Below are 16,326 nucleotides of genomic sequence, written 5' to 3' on the forward strand. Positions count from 1 at the left end.
CAACAGAAGCAATCAGTCCAGGCCTGGGTTGTCTGGGATTGATACCCTAGACCCTGCCCGAGTCATAGCAGCGTGAACAACTTGGCATCACACCACTGCTTCCCCTTACTCTCCTTTAGCTGGCTTCTTAACACACTGAAGGCACAGGAACCCCTTTCCTACTTGTTTAGCTTCTCCTTTGCCACTTATTTTTAAAATATTATATATCAAATCTAATATTAAAAATCAAATACGCCATCCCGATGTAGTTGCACAGTATTATATGCAAGATGAATGATTCAGTTAAAATTTTCTCGAGTATTAACTGACTCAGTTAAATATTCCTAAGTAAAATTCCAAAAACACTTTCTACTTTATTCAATAATATGTAACAGATACTAAATCACTTTAACTTAGTAATTCAAATAATATTCCAGAGTCACCATAAACTCTGAACTTCCTGTGTTAACTGCTGACCACCTTTTCCAACTTTCCTATATAAATCAGTAATTTAACACCCAGGAGTTAACTCAAATGCCTGATTTTACTTAAAACAAATCCACAGACGCTGGGCACGCCTGTAATCCCAGCACTTTGGGAGGCCAAGGCGGGTGGATCACGAGGTCAGGAGATCAACACCATCCTGGCTAACACGGTGAAACCCTGTCTCTACTAAAAATACAAAAAATTAGCTGGGGCATGGTGGCGGGTGCCTGTAGTCCCAGCTACTCGGGAGGCTGAGGCAGGAGAATGGCGTGAACCCGGGAGGCGGAGCTTGCAATGAGCCGAGATCACGCCACTGCACCCCAGCCTGGGCAACAGAGAGAGATCGTCTCAAAAAAAAAAAAAAAACCCACAAATCCACGGAATACACAATGTATTGAAAATACTCCAACTGTGAGCATATTCTGCTATAAAGACAGGTTAGGCTGGGTGCGGTGACTCACGCCTGTAATCCCAGCACTTTGGGAGGCCAAGGTGAGTGGATCACTTGAGGTCAGGAGTTACCAGCCTGGCCAACATGGTGAAACACCGTCTCTACCAAAAATACAAAAATTAGCTGGGTGTGGTGGCGCGTGCCTGTAATCCCAGCTGCTGGGGAGGCTGTCAGGGGAATCACTAGAACCTAAGAGGCAGAGGTTGCAGTGAGCTGAGATGGTGCCACTGTACTCCAGGCTGGGCGACAGAGTGAGACTCTGTCTCAAAAATAAATAAATAAATAAATGAATGAATGAATGAATGAATGAATGAATGAATAAGTTAATTTTTGTCAGGCCATGCCAAATATCTGGCTCCTCCTTCCCAACTACCACTTTCAGGGTTTAAAGGAGAGAAACAATAGAAACTTTATATAAATACAGAACAACTTTAGATTCTAAAATAACTATGTAACACATGGCTCAGAATCTTCAAGAACTTCAAATGGCCACAAATGATCTACCATTTTAAGGTGTAAGTGGCACGATCTTGGCTCACTGCAACCTCCACCTCCCGGATTCAAGCAATTCTCCTGCTTCAGCCTCCTGAGCAGCTGGGACTGCAGGCACTCACCACCACGTCTGGTTAATTTTTGTATTTATAGTACAGACGGGGTTTCACCATGTTAGCCAGGCTGGTCTCGAACTCCTGACCTCGTGATCTGCCTGCCTCAGCCTTCTAAATTGCTGGGATTACAGGCGTGAGCCACTGCGCCCAGCCTGCGCCTTTCTTTCTTTTCACTGATGGTGGGTCATTTCTCTAAGGTGTAACAAAAGATAAGCATGTATAGAGATATAAAGGGTAAATGAACACACAGTATTAGACATTTATATTTAAAATGAAAAATAATGTTTTTCACAAAATACTCACTTGTTCAGAATTCAGTCAACTCTATTTTTTCTAAATCAAAGGACCCCTATTCACTGTGGGTAGATGTGAAGCATGGCCCAGTTTGATTTAAGGTATAGAAAAATGCATGACTGGCTAAATCCAGCACATGGTTCCCTCTCTAGGAAGTGGTATACAGAGAGTAGGAACACAGGATGTAAACGCATTCACAATGCTCACATTACCCAACAGCAATAATACACACACGCAATAAGGTAAATCTACAGTTAAGGTAAAACCAAACTACACAAACAAAACCCAGCAGACTTTTACAAAGCCTGATACCTGTTTCTAAGATCAGCAGTCTTCTCCTGGTCAGGATAATTGTCAAAGACTTGGTCAAACTGAATCTGATGCTCTTGACTTAGTAACTAACTTTAGCTGTAGCACATCTGGCAATTTTCGTATCTGATATTTTGTTACTGAAACTCAAATAATAAAAAGGTGAAGTGCATTAGAAATCTTAGCTACAGCTGGGCACAGTGGCTCAGTCTATAATCCCAGCAATTTGGGAGGCCAAGGCGGGCGGATCACCTGAGGTCGGGAGTTCGAGACCATCCTGGCCAACATGGAGAAACCCCGTCTCTACTAAAAGTACAAAAATTAGCCAGGCATCATGGCAGGCACCTGTAATCCCAGCTACTCGGGAGGCTGAGGCCAAAGAATCGCTTGAACCCAGCAGGTGGAAGTTGCGGTGAGGCGACATCGCGCCACTGCACCCCAGCCTGGGTAGCTACAGAACGGTAATAAACTTCTGAAACAGGAGAGTGGTATCATTCAATTCTTACTTCATCGTTATGCACTAATTATACAGCACACAAAGTTTTATTTAAATAAAAAAGTCATCTATTAACATTGACACAACACAGAACATTACAATTTATGTTTACTTCCATTGTTTTTTGAGACAGAGTCTTGCCCATCTTTTAAAGATGTCCTTCAGAAACTTCACTTCAAACATAAAAGTGTCACATAAAAAATTATTCAGAAAAAATGAAACTACAATCAGTATCTGTATACCTATCACCTACATTCAGTAACTAATTAAAACCAAGAGGTAGACATATTTATTTATTGCCTTGTATTTGTTCAAACACAAACAAAATGAGGCACTGAACTGACAGTCTGGATAGCTGTTTTCCTTTTTTTTTTTTTCCGGAGGTAGAGTCTCACTCTGTCGCCTAGGCTGGAGTGCAGTAGTGCAATCTCGGCTCACTGCAAGCTCCGCCTCCTGGTTTCATGCCATTCTCCTGCCTCAGCCTCCCAAGTAGCTGAGACTACAGGCGCCCACCACCACGTCCAGCTAATCTTTTTCTATGTTTAGTTTACATGGGGTTTCACCATGTTAGCCAGGATGGTCTCCTTCTCCTGACCTCGTGATCCGCCCACCTCGGCCTCCCAAAGTGCTGGGATTACAGGCGTGAGCCACCGCGCCCGGCCCTATCTTTTTCTTTTTTTTTTTAAATAGAATTTCTTGGCCGGGCGCGGTGGCTCAAGCCTGTAATCCCAGCACTTTGGGAGGCCAAGACGGGCGGATCACGAGGTCAGGAGATCGAGACCATCCTGGCTAACACGGTGAAACCCCGTCTCTACTAAAAAAAAAAAAAAAATACAAAAAAACTAGCTGGGCGTGGTGGCGGGCGCCTGTAGTCCCAGTTACTCGGGAGGCTGAGGCAGGAGAATGGCGTAAACTCGGGACGCGGAGCTTGCAGTGAGCTGAGATCTGGCCACTGCACTCCAGCCTGGGCGACAGAGCGAGACTCCGTCTCAAAAAAAAAAAAAAAGAATTTCTTTCAGAGATAGGGTCTCTGTCACCCAGGCTGGAGTGCAGTGGTGCCATCATAACTCAATGCTGCCTGAAACTCTGGACTTAAGCCATCCTCCTGCCTCAGCACCCAAAGTAGCTAGAACTACAGGCACACGCCACCATGCCCAGCTAATTTTGTTATGGTTTGTAAAGATGGGGTCTTGTTTTGTTGCCCAGACTGGTCTCAAATTCCTGACCTCAAGTGATCCTCTCATCTCAGCTTCCAAAAGCCACCACACATGGCCATTTCTTTTAACTTCCTGAAATACATCTGGTACATACGCTCATTAGGAACAACATATTTAGATCACTCTCCAAAATGCAGCAGTGTTACCACTTACTACAATGTAGGCAAGTAGTCTAATGTAGCATAAAATAATGAGAGATGAAGAGAGTAAGTGGAAAGATGTCAGCTTAAACATAAGAATAAGAGGAAAGAGAGAAGGAAACAGACCTGAAGACTGCTATATCGTGCATAAAACCAGCAAGCTATTTAACTGGAAAAAAAAAATTTTCTCAGAAAAGCTATCTTATTCTGTTATTTTTAATAACATTACTGAATTTATCATTTCTTTTTTCATGGACAAACTGTAACTTCCTAAAAGGAAAGTAACTATTCAATTGGTCTCTTAAAACTATAACCTTACTTAAAACATAAGTTTTTTAAAATCTTGAATTGCTAAAATTCCACTTACATGGTATATTCTATATGTAAATTCCCTTATGTGGTATATATTATATGTATTACTTACTAGCCACATGAAAATGGCCTATTTTGAGATATAAACATTACTGACCTAATGTTTTCATTCACTTACCAAATTTTAGGTCTTTCTCCATCTCTCTGTGCCCCTGACTCTTCCTCATGCTACGGAGCTGCCTGAGCAGCTCTGGCTTGTTTGTCAAAAGAGGGCAGCAGATGCAGCTGCCACCAACTCACGACTCAGGGGCTCATTTCTGAAAAAGAAAATGAAAACCAAATGAGAAAGAAAGAAAGAGAGATTGATTATTATGCCATTAGTTTAGTGAAAAGTAAAATGATTTTGGGGGGAAAATTTTCTGTTGATCAAAAAAGTATCATTCAATTCAATTTCTGACAAAAGCAAGAATTCTCAACTATTAGGTACCAGTTTTAAATAAACTTTGAAATGTTAACACAGAGCAATATATTAATGTGGAGGGATGAGGGATCAGCCTCAAAAGTTATAAATTAGTGGCATTTTCAACTAGATGCTATCATATTTCAAAAACAATACATATTACAAGCAAATATTAAGGCAGCTTAACCTGTTCACAGCTTTACTCATAATAGCCCCAAACTGTAACAAACCTAAGGTCTATTATTAGAAAGAAAAAACTAATTGTGAAGTATCCAAACAATGGAAGAGTACTCAGCTCATGCCAACATGAATGACTCTCATACACATTAGATCAAGTGAAAGAAGTTGGACACAGAATATATTCCGTATGATTCCATTTCTGTCAAGTTCTAGAACAGGCAAAACTAATCTGAGGTGAAAAAACAAAGCAGCAATTGCCTCAGGACAGAAGGCTACTGACTGGGAAGGTGAAAATGGGAAACACAGTGTCTTGGTTAAGTGTGTGGGTCACATGGGCTTATCCATTTATCAAAATCCTCCAGCCACCATGCGGTGAGAAAGCCCAGGCCACAAAGAAAGCCACATGTAGGTGTTTCTGCTAACACCCTCAGCTAAGGTCTCAGATGACAGTGGCATCAACTGCCAGACCTATGAGTGAGCAAACTTCAGATGATTCCAGCCTCAGACTACTAAGTCTTCCAACTGAGGCCCCAGATATCATAGAGCACAGACTGGCCTTCCCCACTGTGTTCCAGCCAAATTGCTAACCCACAGAATCTGAGAGCATAATGAGTGAATGTTTTATGCCACTAAGTTTGGGAGGTAGTGTAACCATGATAACCATATCAATGGGGATTTAATACACAATACAAAGAAAGAAAAGTAGGCTGTGCATGAAGCTATGATGACAGTGCCTCATGAAGCAAAGATCATGACTAATCTAATTCCATGCACCCTGGAGTCCTTGAAAAGCGGGAAGGGGAGGCAAAAATCATTAAAAGACACCTTCTAAGAACTCAAAACAAATGCATCTCATTCACCAATCTTTTGATGTAGGACCAAAGCCTCTTTTTGAAACACAGGACCACTGATAAAAGGTTCTAAGACATATCTTTTATATATATCACACCCATCCTGCAATATTTTCAATTTTGGTTTAAGTGGAAAAGTGGAGCAAGAAAGTAAGAAAGCTTACAAAGCAATCTAAGGGTATGATGCTCCTGTGTATGTGTATTTGTCTCACTCGTGCCTAATTGGAAAGAAATTTTTTACATGACTTTTACTGACTCTTTCCAAAGCATTCAACTCACTTTACCATTTCTGTAGCAGTTAATTAAATTATAATAAAGGGTATCAGGGGTCATAAACAGGTCTGGGAACCTTAAAAATGCCATTCTTGATAAGTATTTATATATGTTTGCGTGTGTTATTTACTTCCATATACTTATATAACTGTTTTGTTTCTAAAGGAGTAGGAGGAGAAGGAAGTACCTATTACGGGAGGGTAATGATTGTCTGAATTAGCTTACTCTACCACCCAATTATACTTTCTAGAGGTATTTTTGATACCATGTAGAAACCAAGAGGTTCCATTAAAATGTTAAACCATTCTGGGAAACAGAAGCCTCTATTATCTGTTTGTTCTGATAAGAGAAGTCAGTGATGGGTATCCTGAAGCCACACACCTCACTACTTGAATTAATGACATCACTGAAATACATCATTATGTATCACTAAAAAAAATACTGCCATTTAACCTACAATACAATGCCAAGATATCACTGATTGCACTTAGAATTAAATGTAATACCCTTTTGACAAGCACAAGTAATTATAATGCTCTGAGGAAGCCAAGAAAGCTGAAAGCACTGACAGTTATTGGTGAAAGGAAGTCATATACAGCAGTTGTAATCAACATGCTAAAACTTTATTCCAGAAAAAAAACTTTAAAATTGAAAATTTCAAATAAGCAAGTCCTTTACAGACACGAGGCTACCTTCAAATCAAGATGTAAATGATAAGTGTTAATTACCAGCTTAAAGAGGCAGTTAAGTGGCAGTTAATAACACCAATAAATATGTAAGAGTGTGGAATTCTCAATGAGATCACTTCTCTTTTCCTTTCACTGGATTGTGTACAGATATCCTCTTGTTATTTAAATATAATACAATCACAGCGTTTCTCAAGTAATTATTAGAGTCCCTGTGTTTACAAGCTGATATTTATTCTTCATTAATTCAACATCTCCCAAGTACTTGTATTAAAAATATTTTTTGCCAAAAGTTTCAAATGGCCGGGCGCGGCGGCTCACGCCTGCAATCCCTGCACTTTGGAGGGCCGAGGCGGGTGGATCACAAGGTCAGGAGATCGAGACCATCCTGGCTAACAGGGTGAAACCCCGTCTCTACTAAAAATACAAAAAATTAGCCAGGTGTGGTGGTAGGTGCCTATAGTCCCAGCTACTTGGGAGGCTGAGGCAGGAGGATGGCGTGAACCTTGGAGGCAGAGCTTGCAGTGAGTGGAGACTGCACCACTGCACTCCAGCCTGGGCAACAGAGCAAGACTCTGTCTCAAAAAAAAAAAAAAAAAAAAAAAATTAGTTTCAAACAATATTCAAATTACAATTAAATTTACCTCTTCTTTGGAGCATGTTCTGCAGCTCTTTGAGGCCCGCCAGTTGTAGCTTTTAAATGGACTTCTTCTGGGTGGCTTTGTTGTTTGTACATTTACTGTGCTCGATTCAACTTTCGAGCCCTTAATAATGTCTAACAAGTCTTTTTTCCTGTTTTCCTTTACACTGTCTTGGTTCTCTGAAGTCTCCTTGGAAGTCTCAACAGTTCAGACCACTCAACTTTCTTGCTACAGATCGCGCCGTTAGTGCCAAAATATCCTTGAGTATTATTTTTTGTCCTGGAAAGATGCATTAAAGAAAAAAAAGAAAAATACAATGCAGGCTAATAAAGAAAAAAGTATGTGTCTAATTTTTTTTTTCAATTCAAGCCCGTTCCATTTGCTTTTTATAATTATTGTTAACAACCATAGCAGCAGCAACTTACCATTTATTAGCATACACTACATGCCTCACCTTGTGCAATATGTTTTATGTACATTTCTCACACCCACATTAACTCCCTAAGGTCTCCATTTTGCAGATAAGGAAACTGAAAATGAGAAAAGTAACTTACCTAAGGTCATGCACCTCACAGCTCACTAAGGCCTAAGACACACTGGTGTGCCACAAGTAATTAGAGGTGTGCTGAGATATTGATCACCTGCTCCTTGGGGTGGCCAGGGGAGGCCTGGGGGTGCTGGTGCTCCTAAATTTGTTCCTTCCCACCATTTACCCAAGTTCAGTAGGAAAACTCTGACATGGTTGGCCGGGCGCGGTGGCTCACACCTGTAATCCCAGCACTTTGGGAGGCTGAGACAGGTGGATCACGAGGTCAGGAGATCGAGACCATCCTGGCTAACACAATGAAACCCCGTCTCTACTAAAAATACAAAAAAATTAGCCGGGCATGGTGGTGGGCACCTGTAGTCTCCACTGTTGGGTAGGCTGAGGCAGGATAATGGTGTGAACCCGGGAGGCGGAGCTTGCAGTAAGCCGAGATCATGCCACTGCACTCCAGCCTGGGTGACAGAGCAAGACTCCACCTCAAAAAGAAAAAAAAAAAAGAAGACCTCTGACACGGTTAATAAATGACAATTCATTATTCTCAAACCCAGATCTGACTGACTGCAAGTCCTTGATCTTAACACGCTATAACACCTCTTTTAAAAGTTATAATTAGGCTGGGTGCGGTGGCTCACGCCTGTGATCCCAACATTTTGGGAGGCCGAGGTGGGTGGATCACGAGGTCAGGAGTTTGAGACCAGCCTGGCCAACACAGTGAAACCCCATCTCTATTCAAAATACAAAAACTGAGCCAAGCGTGGTGGCATGTGCCTGTAATTCCCAGCTACTCAGGAGGCCGAAGCAGAAGAATCGCTTGAACCCGGAAGACGGAGGTTGCAGTAAGCCTAGATCACGCCATTGCACTCCAGCCTGGGCAACAGTGAGATTTGTCTCAAAAAAAAAAAAAAAAAAAAAAGTTGTAATTAAATATGAAAATAATCAAAAAGATTACTTTCAAAAACTGAGTGGGTGTTATTTTAATCTGATCAACATTTTCATCGAGCCACATGCGACTTAACCCATAACCACTTGTAAGCGAAGCTAAAATGGAACAGAAAATAGAATAATCGATGGCTAGAAATGTCATTTTTGCTTTCTTCATTAGATACATTTATGAAAGAGAACACCACAAATGATTATGTCTATATTAGACTCATGCAAAAGATATCCTAATTCTAAGTAACCCATATATCCAATTTTATTCTGTGGGGTTAAAAATCTCTTTTGGTATTTGATTACTGAAGAACTTTAAACTCTGAATGTGTTGGTTTCAGTAAGAGTGTATATTTTAAAAATCATTCATTAAATATAGTGAATATCTACCCTGTGCTGGGCACTATACTAGGTACTGACAATGTATTAGTAAATATGAATTTCATGCTCTCTACCTTTATGAAGCTGACGTACTACAGCACTGCTTCTCAAACTTTAATATGCATAGAAATTATTATTATTTTTTGAGACAGGGTCTCGCTCTGTCACACAGGCTGGAGTGCAGTGGCGTGATCTTGGCTCACTGCAGCCTTGACCTCCCCAGGCTCCAGCGATCCTCCCACCTCAGCCTCCTGAGCAGCTGGGACTAATTTTCTGTAGACACAGGTTTCCCCATGTTGCCCAGGAACTCCTGGAATGTGCTCACCTAGAACTCCCACCACCCACCTAGGCCTCCCTAAGTGCTAGTATTACAGGCATGGGCCACTGTGCCTGGCCCATAGAAATTATCTATGCTCCTTGCTTAAAATATACATTCTTTGGTCCCACCAAACTATTCTGATTCAGTAGCTTTTTCCAGGAGACACTCGAGAATTTGCATTTCTAACAAGCTCCCAGGTGTTGCTAATGCTGCTGGTCAGGGGACCCCATTACAGTAGCTATGCTACCTATGTTACTTAATCCTTACAATCTTAAAGGACATGTTTTATTATTCTCGTTTACAGAACAAACTGCTACCCCTAGACGTTAAGTCAGTGGTTATGAATCTCTAGAGGTTATACAAATCACATAGGCAGCTGACTTAAATCACAGATTCCTGAGATTCTTCGTCTGTTAAGTTTGGAATGGGGTTCTGGGATCTGCATTTTAACTAAGACCCAGGTGCTTCTGATGCAGGTGAGCTCAAGAGCCTGTATCAGACTTTGGGTTAAATACTGTATCAAGTTCTTAAAGCTGGAAAATGGTAGCCACAGGCTAAGGACAGCTGTATGAAAGAGAAAATGCAATTTCAAAAAATGCTGAAACTATCTGATGTGCTTATGAAAACGTCAGAGGCTATCAAATCAGGCACTTTCAAATCAGAATGACAAAACAATTGCCAAACTAGTATCCTCATACTAAGTACACAGGACTCTCATAATACTCAATATATGATACAATCTAGGAAAAGAATTATTACTTTACATTTAAAGTTAATATTGGCCGGGTGTGGTGGCTCACACCTGTAATCCCAACACTTTGGGAGGCTGAGGCGGGTGGATCACCTGAGGTCAGGCGTTCAAGACCAGCCAGGCCAACATGATGAAACTCCGTTTCCACTAAAAAATACGAAAATGAGCCGAGCGTGGTGGCATGCGCCTGTGTTTAAGATTGTAAGGATTAAGTAACATAGGTAACATAGCTACTGTACTCGGGAGGATGAGGCACAAGAACCGCTTGAACCCAGGAGAAAGAGGTTGCAGTGAGCTGAGATCGTGCCACTGCACTCCAGCCTGGGCCACAGAGCAAGACTCTGTCTCAAAAATAAGTAACAATAATAATAATAATAATAACAATAATAAAGTTGGCTGGGGGCACTGGCTTTCGCCTGTAATCCCAGCACTTTGCGGGGCTGAGGCAGGCAGATCACCTGAGGTCGGGAGTTCGAGACCCATCTGACCAACATGGAGAAACCCCCATCGCCACTAAAAATACAAAATTAGCCAGGTGTGGTGGCGCATGCCTGTAGTCCCATTTATACAGGCAGGATAATCACTTGAACATGGGAGGCAGAGGGTTCGGTGAGTCGAGATCAGCCTGCGCAGTAAGAGTGAAACTCTGGCTCTAAATAAATAAATAAAGTTAATATTAAAGGTATTTTAACAGAAAGGTGGTAATCAGGGGAATGTAATGAATCTCACATATAATCTTGACTACAGTGTTTTCTTTCAAGACTGCTATCACACCACAGAAAGCAATCTACATTACAGGAAAATCATGTATTATACAACTCCGTAACACTAATATAATAAAATTCTAAACCTACCCTCCCACCTGAGTTTGTTTCCACTCACAGCATTTCATCAGTACTTCAAACGCAACACCTTCAAAACGACATTCAAGACGTCCCCTTTCAGACTGACTTTCCATTTTTCACACTTCTATATTAAAATGCCCTGTGACATAAACAGATTTTTTTTTTTTTTTCTAAAAACTGTAACATAGGTAAAAATCTTTCTCAACCCCGGCTCTACATTCTTCTGCTAACATTAAGGATACCCTAATCCTCCAAAGCAGCCAGCTGAAATCTTTGCTCTCTGACCACCCTACCATTATCCCATGATGTCACATCCCCTTAATTCTACCTCTGCAATTTTTCTCTTCCATTCAGCTAGTCCTTCCCATCTTCACTGCTACCAACCTGCTTCAGCCCTGTACTTAACCAAACTGGCTTCTTAGTGTTATGCATGGAATTTACGCAGGGGAATTTAGGCTTTCACAATAATAAAGTTCTCGGAGGATAAATAGCAAAACCAAGTATGCCGCAACACCTTTTCTTTCCTGGCTAACTTCCACCAGTGGTCCTTCAGATTTCATCAGACTTTTCTTCCAGAAAGGATATCCTGAGTCGCCCCTGCAATGGTTAGGTGTCCCTATTTGCTCTTCCAGCAATTACTTGTTGGATGAACAGTGTACTCTCTGCTTCCGTACACTATCTCAGCAATTATTTCACTACACAGCACTTGAATTGTCTACTTGCTGGAACTACACGCTCCGTGATGACAAGGCTCTTATTCGGGGTTTATAACCACTACTGGCACGCTGTAAAGTTTCCCAATAACGAACTAAAGAATAAACGAAGGAAACAGAAATGAGACTATTAAATAAATCTTGGGAGGCAAAAGATAAAACAACTTCACTTTTGGAGCTTGGATAAACTGACAGGAGGTGATGACAAGAGGAATGAGGCACAGCGACCAGGCTTGTAAACAGAGCTCTGTTTTCCACGCACGCTATAACCTTGGGCAAGTCATCTTACCTTTCTGGGATTTTTTTCTCAGACGTAAAGCAATAGCTTCTAAAACCCAGCAGGCAGTAACTTCGACCCTAGGAAGTCGGAGCATAACAATGTACAGGACGGGGCACAGAGATGCCCGAGGACCTGCGGGGCCAAGAGCGCTGAACTGCGGTACCTGACCCTTCCATGCCGAGCAGCGAGTAGCACAATTGCAGCCGCTGATGTCTCCGGCCTTCCACAGGACAAAGGGTGGCAAGAAAGGGTGCTAAGAAGTAGAAACACCGAGACTCTAGGAAACACCGCGTAGACACAGAGCTAACCAGGAGCGCAACTGAAACAGTGCGTCCCCAAGCCAAACATATCCCCTCTTCTCTTCCGTTTCCGGTCTGGCGCGTTCCCTTCCCTTTGCTTTCTGGTGGGTAACAGGGGCAGGTAACTGTGTTCCGGACTCGCCCGCTGGCCGGACGGAGCCAACTACCTACAACCCACCCCACCCATCCCGCGATTCTATTCCCAGAGACTGAGTCCTCGCCAGTGTTCAACAAGGTTAGCTGGCCTAGGAGGATCCCAGACCGCCCCGATCGCCGAACAAGATAGTGGAGGGCGTGATCAGTTGTGCAAAAACTACAGATCAGTCTGGTTTTATGTTGTTGTTTTTTTTTTCTAAGACAGAGTCTCCCTCTGTAGCCCAGGCTAGAGCGCAGTGGCGCGATCTCAGCTCACTGCAACCTCCGCCTCTCAGGTTCAAGCAGTTCTCCTGCCTCAGACTCCTTAGTAGCTGGGATTACAGGAGTGCGCCACCACCACGCCGGCTTTTAAAAAACATTTTTTTTTTTTGTACTTTTAGTAGAGATGGGGTTTCACCATGTTGCATGGCTAGTCTCGAACTCCTGACCTCATGATCCGCCTGCCTAAGCCTCCCAAAGTGCTGGTATTACAGGAGTGAGCCACCACGTCCGGTCGATCAGTCTGTTCCTTAACAGACACTACTGTGCGTTGTTTGGAGGGAAAGGGTCTACAGGTTCATCACGTTCTCAAACCAAAGTGGTTTAAAAAAGTTACCATAGGACCTGCTGCCCGATGAAATAGCGTTTCTTTTCAGTCTTTATTCTTGATGTAGAGTCAGAATAACACAAGTTTCATTTTTCACGAGTGACTTTAGGCCGGGCGCGGTGGCTCATGCCTGTAATTTCAACACTTTGGAAGGCCAAGGAGAGTGAACCACTTGAGATCAAGAGTTCCGGACCAGCCTGGTCAACACGGTGAAACCCCGTCTCTACCAAAAATGCAAACATTAGCCGGGCGCAGTGGCTCACACCTGTAAATCCAGCTACTCGGGAAGCTGAGGGTTGGACGGATCCCCCACGAGCGCGCGGATGGCTGCGAGTCCACGCTCCCGGGGAGATCGGCTGGCAGAGATGGGTGCAGGGAACCGGCTCGGCGGGAGCGTGGCAAAAGCTGACGCGCTCTGGCGAGTTCCCACTTAGGGAAGGAGAGTTTTAATTTGCCCTCTCTGCCATTTGGGGGAACTGCGCGCTGCCCGACCAGCCCGCGATGTAGCGAGCCGGGCTCCTGCCGCTGCCCCCTTACACCCACTCAGGTAGATAGGAGACTACGCTGGTCAGCCTTACCCCGCTCCTCCGTCTACTGCTGAGATCAGAAAGGCAGAAGCCGCGGGCAGCCCAGTAGTACATGGTACTGCCGGCTTAACCACACCTTGCATGGCTCCAAGGGCTGGCCAGGCTTATCCTGTCGCAGGTTCCCGCTAAGTGCAGGATTCAGATCTTACTGCGTCCGGAATTGGTGGGTTCTTGGTCTGACTGACTTCAAGAATGAAGCCGTGGACCCTCGCGCAGAGCGTTACAGTTCTTAAAGATAGTGTGTCTGAAGTTACGTTCCTCCTGATGTCTGGACGTGTTCAGAGTTTCTTTCTTCTGGTGGGTTTGTGGTTTCGCTGGCTTCAAGAGTGAACCTGCAAACCTTCACCATCAGTATTAACAGCTCTTAAAGCAGCGTATATGGAGTTGTTCATTCCTCCCAGTGGGTTTCTCGTCTTAGGCTGGGCTACAGGAGTGAAGCTGCAGACTTTTGCAGTGAGTCTTACAGCTCCACAGCTCATAAATGCAGTGCAAAACCACAGTGAACAGCAGCAAAATTTATCGCACAAAGCAAAACAACAAAGCTCCCACAACCTGGAGAGAGACCCCAACAAGTTGCCGCTGCTGGCTCCTGCAGCCTGCTTTTATTCCCTTATCTGACCCCACCCACATCCAGCTGATTGGTCCATTTTACAGAGCGCTGCTTGGTCCGTTTTGATATACTGCTGACTGGTGAGTTTACAATCCCTGAGCTAGACACAGAGCGCTGATTGGTGTATTTACAATCCTCTAGGTAGACATAGAGGTTCTTCAAGTCCCCGCTAGATTAGCTAGACACAGAGCACGGACTCGTGCATTTACAAACCTTGAGCTAGACACAGGGTGTTGATTGGTGCATCTACAATCCTTTAGCTAGACATAAACAAGTTCTCCAAGTCCCCACCAGATTAGCCAGATACAGAGTGCTGGTTGGTGCATATACAATCCTTCAGCTAGATATAAACGTTCTCGAAGTCCCTATTCGACTCAGGAGCTCAGCTGGCTTCCCCTAGTGGATCCCGCGCCAGGGCCACCGAGGGAGCTGCCCGCCAGCCCCGAACTAACCGCGCGCCTGCACTCCTCAGCCCTCGGGAGGTCGATGGGTCGGACTGGGCATCGCGGAGCACCGGGCAGCCCGCGTTGGGGAGACTCGGGGCGCGCGGGAGCCCACCGCGGGGGGGCTGGGGCATAGAGGCCTGCAGGTCCCGAGCCCTGCCCCGCGGGGAGGCTGCTGAGGCCCGGCGAGAATTCGAAGGCGGCGCGGGCAGGCCGGCAGTGCTGGGGGACCCGGCGCTCCCTCCGCAGCTGCTGGCCTGGGTGCTAAGCCCCTCACTGCCCGGGGCCAGTGGCGCTGGCCGGCTGCTCTGAGTGCCGGGCCCGCCGAGCTCGCGTCCACCCAGAACTCATGCTGGCCCGCAGCGCCAGGCGCAGCCCACGTTCCCACCCGCGCCTCTCTCCACACCTCCCTGCAAGCAGCGGGAGCCGGCCTCGGCCGGTCCAGAGAGGGGCTCCCACAGTGCAGTGGCGGGCTGAAGGGCTCCTCAAGTGCCGCCAGAGTGGACGCCGAGGCCGCGAGGGCAGCTAGCACGTTGTCACCTCATTACCATGGTTCTTTTTAATAGGAGTTGTGGCCAGGCGCGGTGGCTCACGCCTGTAATCCCAGCACTTTGGGAGGCAGAGGCGGGCAGATCACGAAGTTAGGAGATTGAGACCGTCCTGGCTAACACGGTGAAACCCTGTCTCTACTAATAATACAAAGAATTAGCCGGGTGTGGTGGCGGGTGCCTGTAGTCCCAGCTACTTGGGAGGCTGAGGCAGGAGAATGGCGTGAACCAGGGAGGCAGAGCTGGTAGTGAGCCGAGATCTCAATCTCGCCACTGCACTGCAGCCTGGGGGACAAAGCGAGACTCAGTTTAAAAAAAAAAAAAAAATAGGAGTTGCCTCTGTGCTATGTGGAGATCAGGGTGTTGTATTACTCTTGTTAATGGAGCTTGTGCTGTCGACCTGTGAGGTCTCAAAGTTAAGTTTTAATTTGATCATGAACATACGCAAAGCAAAGGCTTATGGATATTAAAGGATTATTTATATATTCTAATTTTCATCATAGTTTAAAAATAGTCATAGAATCTGTTACCAGTGAGGGACTTTAACAAGGAATTTGAAAAGGGAACCAATAAAATCATTGAATTTGGGTGCAGTCTTCAAAAATAAATTTGCAAAACATTCATTCTACACCTATTTTTGTGTTTTTTTTTTTTTTTTTTGGAGACAGAGTCTGGCTCTGCCGCCCAGGCTGGAGTGCAGTGGCCGGATCTCAGCTCACTGCAAGCTCCGCCTCCTGGGTTTACGCCATTCTCCTGCCTCAGCCTCCCGAGTAGCTGGGACTACAGGCTCCCGCCACCTCGCCCAGCTAGTTTTTTGTATTTTTTAGTAGAGACGGGGTTTCACCGTGTTAGCCAGGATAGTCTCGATCTCCTGACCTCGTGATCCGCCCGTCTCGGCCTCCCAAAGTGCTGGGATTACAGGCTTGAGCCACCGCGCCCGGCTCTACA

At 44.6% G+C, this 16,326-nt stretch overlaps 1 protein-coding gene across 2 annotated transcripts in view; it reads right to left on the reverse strand.

The window, feature by feature from the left end:
• NEK3 (NIMA related kinase 3) overlaps positions 1-12,519 on the reverse strand; it is a 65,836-nt gene extending 53,317 nt beyond the window's left edge. For both annotated transcript variants that reach the window (XR_002518383.2, XM_003913909.5), the window contains exons 1-3: positions 11,166-12,519; positions 7,387-7,662; positions 4,471-4,609 (exon numbers count right to left, since the gene is read on the reverse strand). The gene's annotated coding sequence lies outside the window, so the exon portion shown is untranslated. The remainder of the gene's footprint in view (positions 1-4,470; positions 4,610-7,386; positions 7,663-11,165) is intronic.
• Between the last annotated feature and the right edge of the window lie 3,807 nt (positions 12,520-16,326).

Source organism: Papio anubis, chromosome 15 (assembly GCF_008728515.1).
Source record: "Papio anubis isolate 15944 chromosome 15, Panubis1.0, whole genome shotgun sequence".
In the NCBI taxonomy this organism is placed as follows: Eukaryota; Metazoa; Chordata; class Mammalia; order Primates; family Cercopithecidae; genus Papio; species Papio anubis.